Source organism: Crotalus tigris, unplaced genomic scaffold (genome assembly GCF_016545835.1).
Source record: "Crotalus tigris isolate CLP2741 ecotype Arizona unplaced genomic scaffold, ASM1654583v1 scf7180000018420.1175843, whole genome shotgun sequence".
Classification (NCBI taxonomy): Eukaryota; Metazoa; Chordata; class Lepidosauria; order Squamata; family Viperidae; genus Crotalus; species Crotalus tigris.
In genome coordinates, this window is record NW_024096994.1 from 36,609 (window position 1) to 50,350 (window position 13,742).

Here is a 13,742-nt window from a genome sequence, read left to right on the forward strand (position 1 = left end):
CACCCTCAGCCCCGCCGGGATGTGGCCGTGGCTGCTGCCGCGCCGGTAGAGGGTGCCGGGCAATGGGTTCTGCAGGCAGGCTGCGCCGCCACAACAACAACACAGCTGCTGAGGCGTCTGTGCGCGCGGGGGGGGGGGGGGCGAATTAGCAACTGGGGAGAGGAAGGCTTCGCGCGGTGGAAGGGATGCCCTCGCGGCTTCTCCTTTCGGCGGCTGGAAAGATGGCAGCGGGTCCAGCCAAGACTCCGTCTCCCCCCCCCCCCCCGAGATGCTGGCTGTCGCCGCTTCCCTCTCGAAAAGGCCCGGCTCTCTTCCAAGTCCTGCGCGTCCTCTGAGGGCTTGCGTGGAAAATCACTGCAGTGCCGGGCCAAAACCGTTGTAGAAAGAAACTGCTGAAGTTTCAGCCCCTCAATTTAATCCCTGTTAAGACAACCTGATTTGGACAAAGTCGGTGCCTTTGGTTTTCTTTCTTGTTGCAGGATTTCTTTATATATTTTTTGAACGGAAAGTCTCTGTTGCTCAAGGAACTGATAACAACCTTTCTTTTTATCTTTAAATTCAATTAAAAGAGGGTGAAGCTAGTGTGTTGTAGAGTACCTGCGTCAAGCGTCGACTATCTTTCAAAAAAAAAAAAAAATACTTCCAGGCCCCACATACATGCTGGAGGCAATCTAGATAAATAAAAATGAAAGGGGACTGCATTTCATTGTTTTGTTTTGGAATCCATCTATTTAGTAAAAAGTAGAAAGCAAGATTGATACAGTACTTAGCATTCTAGCATGAGAGAGTTGCTTAGCTTTGTCCATCAGGGCAACAGTTCTTTGAAGATGGCCAACATGCTTGTGATGAGAGTTGGACACCCCCTCCCCAGCCCAACTAAGAAATAATCTAGGAACACCCCAACTAAACTGGGTCAACAGCAGCCTGAGGCTAAAACAGCAAACACTTGACACACACAATGAGGAACCAGCTAGCAGCAATCAGGATTAACACACAACAATAAAAGTAATTAACACCTTTTAGGCAAGAAAAAGGAACTAACAATAGTCACAAACCAGCAAATCAAGAAAGACAAATTTTAACTCACCAATTAGAAATGGTAAGTTTGTTACCAATCAGAAATGACAAGTTTGGAAACCACAAAAGGGTATAAAAACCCCTGTTTAAAGATCACTCTGTCTAGCTAGCCGGGGACTCGAGCTGAATTGTCACTCAACGCTGATCCTCGAAATTAAACCTCTTTCTGGTAGCTGGCTTCACGATCTATTTCTTCTGCACTGTGCCGTCAAGGGGAATCCCGGCTGGAAGGACCGAACGGGGGAGTTCCTCCCAACAATCTGGTGACCACGAAGGGACTTCCAGCTCACCCAGCCACCGGACCGGGCCCGGAAGAGTCATCACCCAGCCGTCAGCGGACACTTTGATCCGTGGGGAAGCCTCCTCGGACCCTGCCCGGTCGGCATCGGGTAGTAAAGGGAGTTTTTGAGTCTTACGCTCGAACAGCTACCAGGAAAGAGGGTAAGTGCCACCAAATTTAAATCTATTAGGTTAAAGGGTCTGGGGGAACGAAAGGAAGAATGCATGAGTGTGTGTGTGAGGCATCCTCCTCTTAGAATCAGCTGGAGCTCGCTCCCTCCGTGTGCCCTCTAGCCGCACCCCGACCTGCTGCTAGCTCCAGTGGAGCCGTGACCGGCGGAATTCGGGAAAGCAAGGGGGGGCATCGGAGCGTGAGACCTTCTGGTGAGAGAGGAGGACCGAGCGGGCAGAGAAAGAGAACCCTATTCTGGGCAAGCCAGGACCCCTTCTGCCAGTAAATATCAAAGCAGTAGCCCCGAGCAGAGATGGCCGCTCACCTCCGAGAATCTGTATTAGGAAAGAAGTCTCGCAAGGAGACTTTGACTGTATTGGGGGAAAGAAGTCTCGCAAGGAAACTTCGACTGTTTGGAAAGAAGTCTCGCAAGGAGACTTCGACTGTTAGGAAAGAAGTCTCACAAGGAGACTTCGACTGTGTTAGGAAAGAAGTCTCACAAGGAGACTTCGACTGTTTGGAAAGAAGTCTCGCAAGGAGACTTCGACTGTTAGGAAAGAAGTCTCACAAGGAGACTTCGACTGTGTTAGGAAAGAAGTCTCACAAGGAGACTTCGACTGTATTGGGGGAAAGAAGTCTCGCAAGGAGACTTCGACTGTTTGGAAAGAAGTCTCGCAAGGAGACTTCGACTGTTAGGAAAGAAGTCTCACAAGGAGACTTCGACTGTGTTAGGAAAGAAGTCTCACAAGGAGACTTCGACTGTTTGGAAAGAAGTCTCGCAAGGAGACTTCGACTGTTAGGAAAGAAGTCTCGCAAGGAGACTTTGACTGTGTTAGGAAAGAAGTCTCACAAGGAGACTTCGACTGTTAGGAAAGAAGTCTCACAAGGAGACTTCGACTGTGTTAGGAAGAAGTCTCACAAGGAGACTTTGACTGTGTAGTGTATAGAAAAAAATAGACTTTGCTTAGGCCCTTGCTGGGAAACCAATTTGGCTAAATAAAGGTACTTAAAAGGGAAAATAAGAAATAGTGATTCTCTCTTGCTGGGAAACCAATTTGGCTAAATAAAGGTACTTAAAAGGGAAAATAAGAAATAGTGATTCTCTCTCTCTCTCTTCTCTATGCAACCACGTGGTATGTTTAAAATATGTGCCTTCCCTAACTTGAATTATCTGAAATTTATGGTGGGAATGAGTAGGATGTGTAAAACTAAGACTTCTGTTCTCTTGTCTTTGTGTATATATGTTTGTCAAAGTCTGTGCATGAGAGGTAAATGTGACTGTTAACTGTTTCAAATCCAAAGGAAAAAGAATTTTAAATTCTGCTAGAAATTCTGCTTAAAATAAGCCACAAGAAGGAAATACCTCACTCTGTTTGTCTGGCCAACAAACAGAGTGAAGAAAAAAAATTGTGTTTGTTTGTTTGTTTTCCTCTTTCTCTCTGTGTACTCTCAAGAACAGCCTTAAGTTACCAGAAAGGATTGCTTTAAGTTTATCTGTTGGAAAAGTTTCACTTGCATTTACTGTGTGTGTTTTATCTATCTTTTTCCTGAAAAATGTGTGTCTATCTACAAGAGCCTTTTGAAACTCAAGTCTGCTTGTGTGGGGAAACAATTTTCCTAAGTTACTTTTCATATCCTATCACTTATTGTTGAAACTACTATGAAGCTTTCTGAAACATAAGCATTTTCCAATCTCTAAAATAATGTTATCTATTTTAGAATAAATGTTAAAGGCAGATTCTCCTGCCCTTGGCAAGTTGCACGTCTTAAAATATTAGGCTTTTAAAATTATTTGGAGTTTTCAGCATTTTCAAACTGCCTGCAAGCTACCCCCCTTCCAATTCTTTTCTTGACCTTTGTTCTCCATACCTTTTGTCTGCCTCTCCTGGTAGAGTCCACCCAGAAAGGGCGGGGGAGACCTTGTTCTTGTATCTTTCAGCCCTGAAACCTTCTCCCAAGCCTTTGGAAGCAGAACACACAGACCCAGATGCTGCCTCCATCCATTTGAGCCATGGAATTGAGTTTTGAATCCAGCCATCCACTAAAAAGCCACCATGCAATCTAAGTGGGGAACATCTTCCCAAGTCCTACCATTTACCCAGATGCCTGTGAGAGCTGCAGCAGGAAGGTGGTGCCATGTGAAGCCTCAGAAGAGAAAATTAGACTATGGGGGGAGGGTGGAAACTCATTGTAAACTTTTATTTCTTGCCCCATTTGTATTGTAACAAGCCAGTTGAATGTATTAGCGGAGAGATGGCACTTGGGAATATGTGGCAGAACAAGTACTGAACACCTTGGACTTCTATCTGGTGGGAGGGAAAATTTATCCAGAATGTTTGTGTTGACTATTTTGTAAAAGTAGCTGCATATACATGCACACACACACAGACACCATTCAGAATCACACTTGAGTCTATCCCCTCCACCTACCTTTAGTGAAGTTCCCCAGGCTGATTTTTGCTCTGTTGCACCAAAGCTTTGAGGGATCAACTTCCAACAGATAACAAGGGGGAGGGAACTAGGCCCCCTCAGGTGATTTGCAATTCATATGCCCTGGCTAAGGAAGCAATAGGAAATCCCAAACTTATGCCCTGAATATTTTGCACTGTTGAGCTCAGATTGGGATTCCTAGAACTCATTATGTGCAATTTAAAGAAAATTTAATAGCCTAGCAGTTGGGCATTACAAACCTGGATGCACTGAATTAAGAGCTAAGGCAGGAAACAACCCTTGAAACTGGGCAGCCAGTGGTCATGTACTAAGGAGAACCATGGCTGTGAAGAATTTTGGGGGGTATGCAAACCTGACTGGAAGCTAAAGGTGACATCCAACATTTAAGAGAACTAGCACAAAACATTGGGCACAACCAGTCATCCTGGAACCTTTCCTGGCTCTTTTCATGGTTACCAGACTTCCATTAGTTGAAAATTCTTATTGGTAGTATAATCACAGTCATAATAGGTGGAGCCCTCCTTTGTTGCCTATGCCAATTAATTCCCTTAGGGTTAAAATGCCTAAAGATCTGCACAACTCCCATCAGGAGCAAGGGACAAAGCAAGAAAACATCTCTCATGATGTGCCAAATTGATCACCACTACCGTATATATGAACCAGTTGGGCTAATCACTGATACATCAGTAATAGCCCAAAATGGGGGAATTGATGAGAGTTGGACACCCCCTCCCCAGCCCAACTAAGAAATAATCTAGGAACACCCCAACTAAACTGGGTCAACAGCAGCCTGAGGCTAAAACAGCAAACACTTGACACACACAATGAGGAACCAGCTAGCAGCAATCAGGATTAACACATAACAATAAAAGTAATTAACACCTTTTAGGCAAGAAAAAGGAACTAACAATAGTCACAAACCAGCAAATCAAGAAAGACAAATTTTAACTCACCAATTAGAAATGGTAAGTTTGTTACCAATCAGAAATGACAAGTTTGGAAACCACAAAAGGGTATAAAAACCCCTGTTTAAAGATCACTCTGTCTAGCTAGCCGGGGACTCGAGCTGAATTGTCACTCAACGCTGATCCTCGAAATTAAACCTCTTTCTGGTAGCTGGCTTCACGATCTATTTCTTCTGCACTGTGCCGTCAAGGGGAATCCCGGCTGGAAGGACCGAACGGGGGAGTTCCTCCCAACAATCGAAAACACCAAATGTGCACTCGCAACCAAATGATTGGTACCATTCTATTTACAGATAAGCTGTTGAAATAATATTAGTTTAATATTAAATATTAAGATTAAATAATATTAAACTAATATTAAACATCAGTCCCACAAATGAGTTACCTGCAAACCAACTTTGCAATTAATTTTCAGGAAGACAAAACTTTAATGATTGGAATGATAACTGAGGATTTGGAAGACCCATGTACAAATCCCTACTTTGCTATGAAGTTCACAGTGTATCTTTGAGTTGGTGATAATATCTCAGCCTGACTTAGTGTAAATCAGTGCAGATAAAATAAAAGAGAGAAGAGACTTTTGGTCTTGTGCAGTAGTGCAGCAGCCAAGGGATTTCGGGGCTCCGTGCCCTTTGGCTGAATTTCTTCCTGTTAGGGGACCCTAAATGGATCAGAAGCCACCCTGAAGAGGTGGCAAAGAAGAAAGGAAGTCCTGCGGACCACAGATGGCAGTTGACCCAATCGGTCCAGGAGAAACCTTCCAGTAACCAATAGAAAGACTAGGCTAACTTCAGAGTCTAGCTAGCCCAAGCTACAAGCAACCAAAGTCAAAAAGCACTGTTTTAAGCTGATTGTAAACAGCGTGTTTGAATCTGGGTAAGATCATCGATTTTGTCTATCCTACTTATTAACTTTCCTGGAAAAAAAAATTCCCAAGAAGCAAAAAACCTCTAAACATGAAGGAGGGGGATTTTTGCCCCACCCTTTTACTAACAGAAGCGAAGAATTAAACCTTTTATGGAGGACCAAAACTTATAGAAATTAAATGAAATGAATATAAAACCTAAATTTGGACAAGTTTGGAATTGTTGAATGGTTAAGATTCTCATTTTAAAGGCAATTTTCTATTTTGATAATTTGAAAAATAAACTGGTACTGACAGCTAGTGGTGGATAAAGACTATGACAGCTATGGCTTTTATACAGGACTTAGCAAAGTCTGGAAAAAAGTAATCTGTGCTTGTGACCTTCAAAGCTATAACAATAGAGAACAGCTGTGACAAAAAAAGAAAAAAATTGGGTTGCAGACAGAGGATTATAAACTTCAGGAAACCTTTTTGAATTATAAATATCTACTAAACTGTGACTCTAAAGCTATTTACAGAGAAAATAAAATCTCAGTTCTTGACCATTATGGAAAATTAGACACTTGCAGAAAGAACTTATCAAGAAAAAATAAATACATTTCAAGAGGAGACTTATGTGATGCTGCAACTAATTCAAACAATAATGACTTCAAACCACAAAGAAATCCAAAATAACTTTGAAAACATAAACCAATTCATCTCCAATTTAACTTTACAACAAAAAAAATTCCAGGAAATAACAATAGAGAAGGAGCAGATAAAATAGATAACTGAACACAAATTTGAGGATAGAGACTCAAAGATGGAACTTAACACAACAAAGAAATATGATTTAATTTTAACCCAAGTGGGGGAAAAATTATGAAATATTGATTTTGGAAAAGGCAACTTATACTTTAAGACGATAAGACAAATTTGAGGATAAGAAAAAAGACTGGTCAAAATGGATTACAGAATCGTCAGGAATACCCCTAGAATTAGAGAGACAAAAAAAATGATAAGAGATACAGAGAGAAAAAGAAATAAAAAGATTTTCAACAAACATGAAAGAGCAAATTCCTCTTACAAAGATATTGTACTTGACTTATTTTTTTTTTATATCTACAGTGATACCTACAAGAATATAGAAAGACTCTTTGATTCAGCAGAATATATTGATTAAACATAATTGGGCAAAAGAAGAAGGCCAAAGCGAAAATTAAGAAAATATTAGATGAAAATATTTTAAAAAGACACACCTGTTTGAATATGGTTAAAATAATAGAAAGATTTTGGATATGAATTTTACTTTAAGAGGGAGGAATCCCTCAAATAACGTAGTACTCTTTCTTCTCTTTTCTTCTCTTATTTCTTGATATGAGTAATATAAAAGAATTAGAATGGCTTATATATAAGGACATATTTTAGACATTTAAATGTGATTGATTTTAAGAAAATTACAATAGATTAAAAAATGTTTTGAATAAGAGTTAAAAGACCAGATGACTAGATTTATTAAATGGAATATTTAAAGATTAAATATAATTATGGTAAAAAAGAATGGAAAATTTTTGGAAATAAATATATATTAGCTTAGGGGAAACATGGACTTTCAGTAGTATACTACTTTTTTATCCCTCTTTACTCTTATCCTTTTTTTCTCTTTTTTTAGTCTTTTATTCCTTAAGTAAGATAAAAGTTATGGGATGGTTTACATGAGAAAAAATAGAATCAAATATTTAAATGTAATTAACTTTGAGAAAATCTTAACCAGTAAGAATGTCTTGAACATTGCAGGAAAAACAAATGTAAACAAGAACTGTAAACAGGATCTATGATGAGGCAACCAGAATGACTAGATAGAAAAGAAATATTATATTGATGTGATTATTATTTGTGTAAATATTAGAAAAAAATTTATACTCAATTGTTATCTATCAAAACAGTAAGAATTGTATTAACTTAGGGTTGGTAAAAGAGAACATTATGGGAAGAAGAAGAAATCAAGTAAAGTTATTATGTGGATTATACATCATAGAAATCAATTGTTAGCTAATGTTTTTTAAATGTAAACCCAGACAACATACTGTTTACTGAATATTAAGGTGACCATGTTAAAAAATTAATAAAATATATTATAAAAAAAGAGAGAACAATGTGCTATTTCAAATTCCTAGGGGGAAAAAGACAATATATAAGTGTCTTAGAGTTGGAAAAAATATTGTTAAACTTATTTTTTTTTTATTAAATTTATTTGCTGCCCAGAGTTGTTTTGTTACAAGTTGGGTGGCAAATAAATTTAATTAATGAATATAACAGTATTTTTCCAACCCTAACCCTTGGAAACACCATTTTTTAGAATCTGCATTACAAGGACAAATAATGTACCCTAGCAAAATAATACCTGACACTTCATAAATAAAACCAATTTATTGAAACTGGTATCAGGTCAAAAGGACATATGTATATATTAAATGTTTAATCTATGTAAATATAGAAACCCTTCTCTAAATTTCATTAAACAGATTACTTTACTTTTTCACAAGATAAGCAATCCTAATGACAACAGTACAGCCCAACTCACTATGATTTTTTTTATTCAAAAAGGGAGAACACTTTTATTGTAGTTCTTATGACTATATTTATGGTTAGTTAATACATTTAAATTGTAATGTTATATTGTTACAATAAGTTATAAGATTCAAAAAGAAAACACAGCTGTCATGAAAAATTCAGAGGAAAAAGCACAGTACTGAGGAGAAATAACCCATTGTTGAGTTCTAGCTTCAAAAGGAGAGAAAGGGTAATAGAAAAATAAAATTTTTTATAAGAATGTTGAATTGTAGAGTGGGAAATTATAGGGCTGGATAAATTTGATTGTGTAAGAAGAATCCCTTTGTTGTTGAGGAAAGCTTTTCTTGTGTTGCAGTTTTCTTATTTAGTCTGGTCAGTTGCAGAAATTGGATCTCTCAATTTCATTCTGCCTTTCTTAGCAATATTTCCTTTTCAAGAAGGAAAGGATTGGGGGTTTTGCTTATGGGAACAAATAATTTATTTGGGCCTGACATGATTATGTAAAGTGGGGAACTGAACTTTGTGTGTATCATAATTACAAGATCAATACTTTTTTTACTTAGATGAAACATATTTATTTTTTTGCTTTTCACAATTTCCTTCTAAGTGGAATGTTTTTTTCAGCTTGGAAGCTTAGTAATATTTTCTTTTTTAAGATAATAAAGCTTTGTGGAAGATTTAAATTCATCTTGGCAGGAAGATTATCAGCCTGTAAAGATTATGTGGTGTTGTGAAGTTAGCCTTTTCTACAAACCATTAAAGGAAATACTGAAACATATCACTAATGTTGCATAAAATATATAGCTTTCAAAATCAATGTTGTGGCAACAAATTTTAAGAAAAGTATTATATTACTTTCTAGTGAATGTATCAGGCTGAAAGATGTGCAAATTGCAGAACGTATGGAGATGGCACAATGTCAAATTCACTTCAAAATGTATATACAGATCAGGAAACCACAGCAAGGACAGAACATGGAGAAACACACTGGCTCCAGATTGGCAAAGGAGAAAGGCAAAGCTGTTTACTCTCCCCTTATTTATTCATCCCATATATTGAATATATATTAAAGGAAACTGGATTGGAAGAAGATGAGCATCCTTTTAAAACTGGGCATCTGCTGTGTTGATGATACAACTCTGATGACCCTACACTGATAGCCAAAAATCAAAATATCTACAAGCCCTGGTAATAAAAGTCTTAAGAACGCAGCATTCTGGCTGGGGAATTCTGGAAATGGAACTCCACGCATCTTAAAATTGACAAAGTTGAGAAACATTGATCTAGATAGGAGAGCTGAGTTCAGAGAACATCTTCAATAGTCAAGTAGAAGGAAGTGAGAAAAGGAAGCCTAAGACAGAAGATTTGAAATAAAAATAAGTATAAAGCCTGACCCATCTCACAATCAAAATTTCTGATATGGCTAAATCATACCTTTGTCCATGGAGGGAGCTTGACACCTGTCATGTCTCTATTTTAGACATATAGGCAGATTCACAAAGTACTGGGATTCATGCAGATTATTATTTAAGAATGGGGTAAGATATTCACAAAATCCAAAGCCATTCTTGAACATTGCAAAAAGCCTTGGTTTACAATGGCAATTGGGATCGGAATTGCCATTGCTAAGTGACACAATTGTAAAACATGATGTCAAATCTACAATAGAACCAAAGCCATCTACCATGTCTTATTTTGTATTAAGTTTTGGATACCACATACAATATGTGCCTGGAGCACACACTGAACTTAATCTTCTCAGAAGGAGAAATATCAAACTTCATTCGATTCAGAGCAAAGCACTTGACCACAAATTATTTTCAGCCATTCATAATTGAAATGCAGAAATGGAGCTCAGATACAAGGACACCCATAGGAAGTATTGATAAATCTATTTATCCATAGAGGGTAATGGTAATAGTTTTTTGTCCTTAAATTAACACTTGATCACATGTTTTTGTCTATTTCTGCTTTAGTAAAACTTAATATTTTTCTGAGCTATTTCATTTAATTTTTAAATCCCATGTTAGCATTCTAAAAAAACCTAGTTTATACATCGTGCTTTCTGTGTCATTTAATTTTCTGTGTTTAACTCAGAAAATTATACAGATTTGGAGTTAATATCCAAAATAAAAATCATTTCATTGTTATTTTGCCATTTAGAGTATACATTTTTACAACATTTCCATATAAAATTTAGAAATAATATTTTTTAAAAAAAATAGAAGAATGAAATTACTTTCTGAAAATAAATTAGGGTTCTCATAATATAGGTTGAAGTCCCCTTACACGGACAGAAAGGTTTCCAGTACTTTTTAGAAGGAAACCATATTTCAGATAAAATCCAGAAAAATACGGGATAGGGTCAAAAATTTCACAAAGAGGTAGTCTCAGTTGTTGGTTCAAAACCATGCATTTTTTACATGCATAGCACATAGGATCTGTGTAAAAAGGGGGTGGGACTTTAATCATGGATTTGCGGCTGCTGTCTTATCTTTTTTGCCCCTGACCCAGTTCGTTGCATTTCTGTTTATTTACAAATATTTATCTACAAAGAGGCAAATGCATATTTTATATTTATAGCAGCAAGTGACAGGTGATCCAGAAATATATACAAATAGTGAGCTCATGGAAGTCTGAAATACAACATTTCCACAATGTCTTCTTACCCACACAAACTTGTTAGCAGTGTTTCTTCCTACAGGCATGTGGAAATCTGTTCATATACATTGCCTTCAACCTTCAATAATTTACTAAAGTCAGAGAGGAGAGCTTTTTTCCTAAGAGGTTTGCATGATTGCCAGCAATATATCCAAATCTGAATGTACACTTTTTTACATTAGAGTGATTTAGCTTCTTAAAGGAACCATTAGCATCCACTACTTACTGCCTGCTTCTATGTTTCTTCAGTGAAATGCCATTACCAGCAGAAGTATTTGCTTTCTCAAACAAAGGACATAGTATTAGTTTGATTATAAAAAGTTATTCTTATCCAAATTGGCAATAAAGCAATTGCTGTAAAAGTATGATTTGAAGTAATATGTCAGAATTACTGCACCAAATATTTCTTTTTTTATATTTCTTTGGAATTATTCATGAGATGAGGTTATATGCAATGCAATTCATATTTTTTGCCTTATGGCCCAAATGCCCACTTTTTATCAGCAATTCCTTTAATAGTGTCATGAAAAATCCAGGATCACCATCAATTCAATTTCTCAGAAATTGCCACCTGATATCTGTCCTGTTAACTTGAAGAGAAAGTAGATGTCATGAATATCAATCCTCCCTAGCTCTCAGAATTGTAAATATTAAGGTTTCCCAAACCTGGTAAATCCTAGATATATTGTATTTCAGTTCCCATTACTTTAGCCAGCTAGTCCACTGCTCCATTAGATAAGCATGGGGAATTTTAAAGATTTATTTCCATGTCTTATTTTCTAAACTTGCATTCTGATATGTAGTTGACCTCTGAGTGATATAGGGATGGTGCAACATTTTTTAAACCACTCTTTTGGGTATGGTTTACAATATTGCAAAGTTAATATTGAAATCACAATAGGCATCTTAAGGCATAACATTATTTCTGAAAGTTCAAATCATAAATGTAGATATAACATGGGAATGACTGATGTTGGGTGTCTCACCAAATGAACAAGTGCCACTTTTATTGCAGGGGAAAAACTGGTGTAAATTTTCTATGAATAATCAAGTGGAAGTCATTTTTATTCTACCTCTTGAGCAGTTATTTAATGCATAATAATGTCTATGAATACCAAGGATGAGTTCTGAACTAACCAACTATATCTCCCTCATTCACTTTTCTTCTTTTCAATGATAGCAATCTTGTTAAATGATTGATAAAATGTAAAGAGAAGCAATTATTGTTAGGTTGTAGGAGGTATAAAAAGGAAATATTTAGATCTGAGTTTTCCCCTAGACATTAAGGTTCAGTTGAGGGGAATCCCTTTCTGGTTGTTTTGTTACAATGCTTGGTCACAATTTTATATTTTGCTTTTTCTGTTTCTTTCATGTGGGATGAGATTTCTCTTCCTTTATTACAAATGTCTATCAGAATAGAATAGAATAGAATAGAATAGAATAGAATAGAATAGAATAGAATAGAATAGAATAGAATAGAATAGAATAGAGCTGGAAGGGACCTTGGAGATCTTCTAGTCCAGCCCCCTGCTCAAGCAGGAAGTCCTACAGTATACCATCTCAGACAAGTGACTGTCTAGCCCAGGGGTAGGCAACCTTGGCTCTTTTATGACTCATGGACTTCAACTCCCAGAATTCCTGAGCCAGCATGGCTCAGCTTGGAAACCTCTCCCTTTCCCCTCAGCATGGCTGGCTCAGGAATTCTGGGAGTTGAAGTCCACGAGTCATAAAAGAGCCAAGGTTGCCTACCCCTGGTCTAGCCTCTTCTTAAAAATCTCCAGTGATGGAACACCCACGATTTCTGGGGGCAAGCTGTTCCACTGGTTAATTGTCCTCACTGTCAGGAAGTTTCTCCTTAATTGCTTCTCTCTTTGATCAATTTCCAACCATTGTTTCTTGTCTTGCCTTCTGGTGCTTTGGAGAATAGTTTGACTCCCTCTTCTTTGTGGCAGCCCCTCAAATACTGGAATACTGCTATCATGTCTCCCCCATTTCTTCTTTTCTTTAGACTAGCCAGACCCAAGTCCTGCAGATGGATACACAGTAGGCTAAAATCTGCACTTGATGAACGCTGATCATCCGTTCATATCAACTAGTATTAACTCCGGAGCCATGGAGTTCTTGACTTTTTACTTTCAAGATTTTTATTTAGGATATGGTTAAAGAGATGGCGGAAAGTGCTAGTCTAATTCATAGAAGTTGCAATTCAGGTGAGACAGCTAATACTTTAGAACAGTTTCTCAACTTTGACAACAGAAGTGTGGACTTGAACTCCATTTATAAATTGAGTAAATAAATAAATAACTCCCCAAATTCCCCAGCATAAATCTGAAAGTTACCAAGGCTGAGAAATGCTACTTTAGAAGATGAAAGCAAAATTTAACACAATCCTGTATCAATGAAGAATTTTGATTAAGAGGAATTCTGAAGTGTTACAATTATTACAGGGCTCGTATGTCTATGAAAACTTCAGGCATAGTTTTATAAAATACTGAAAGCCATAGAAATGTTAACTTCATTTTGATTATTAATAGTGAAAGACATATACAGTATATCCTGCTTGATTATATCAGCAAGATTTAGAATCTATGACAACAAAAACTGCATATTTCACACACAGCTAAGAGAATCACCATACAACATTAGAGGGAGAGATCTATAGTGATTGGCAGCAATGGATTCCTGATGCATAGCTTGTCTTCAAACATCTAGATGAACA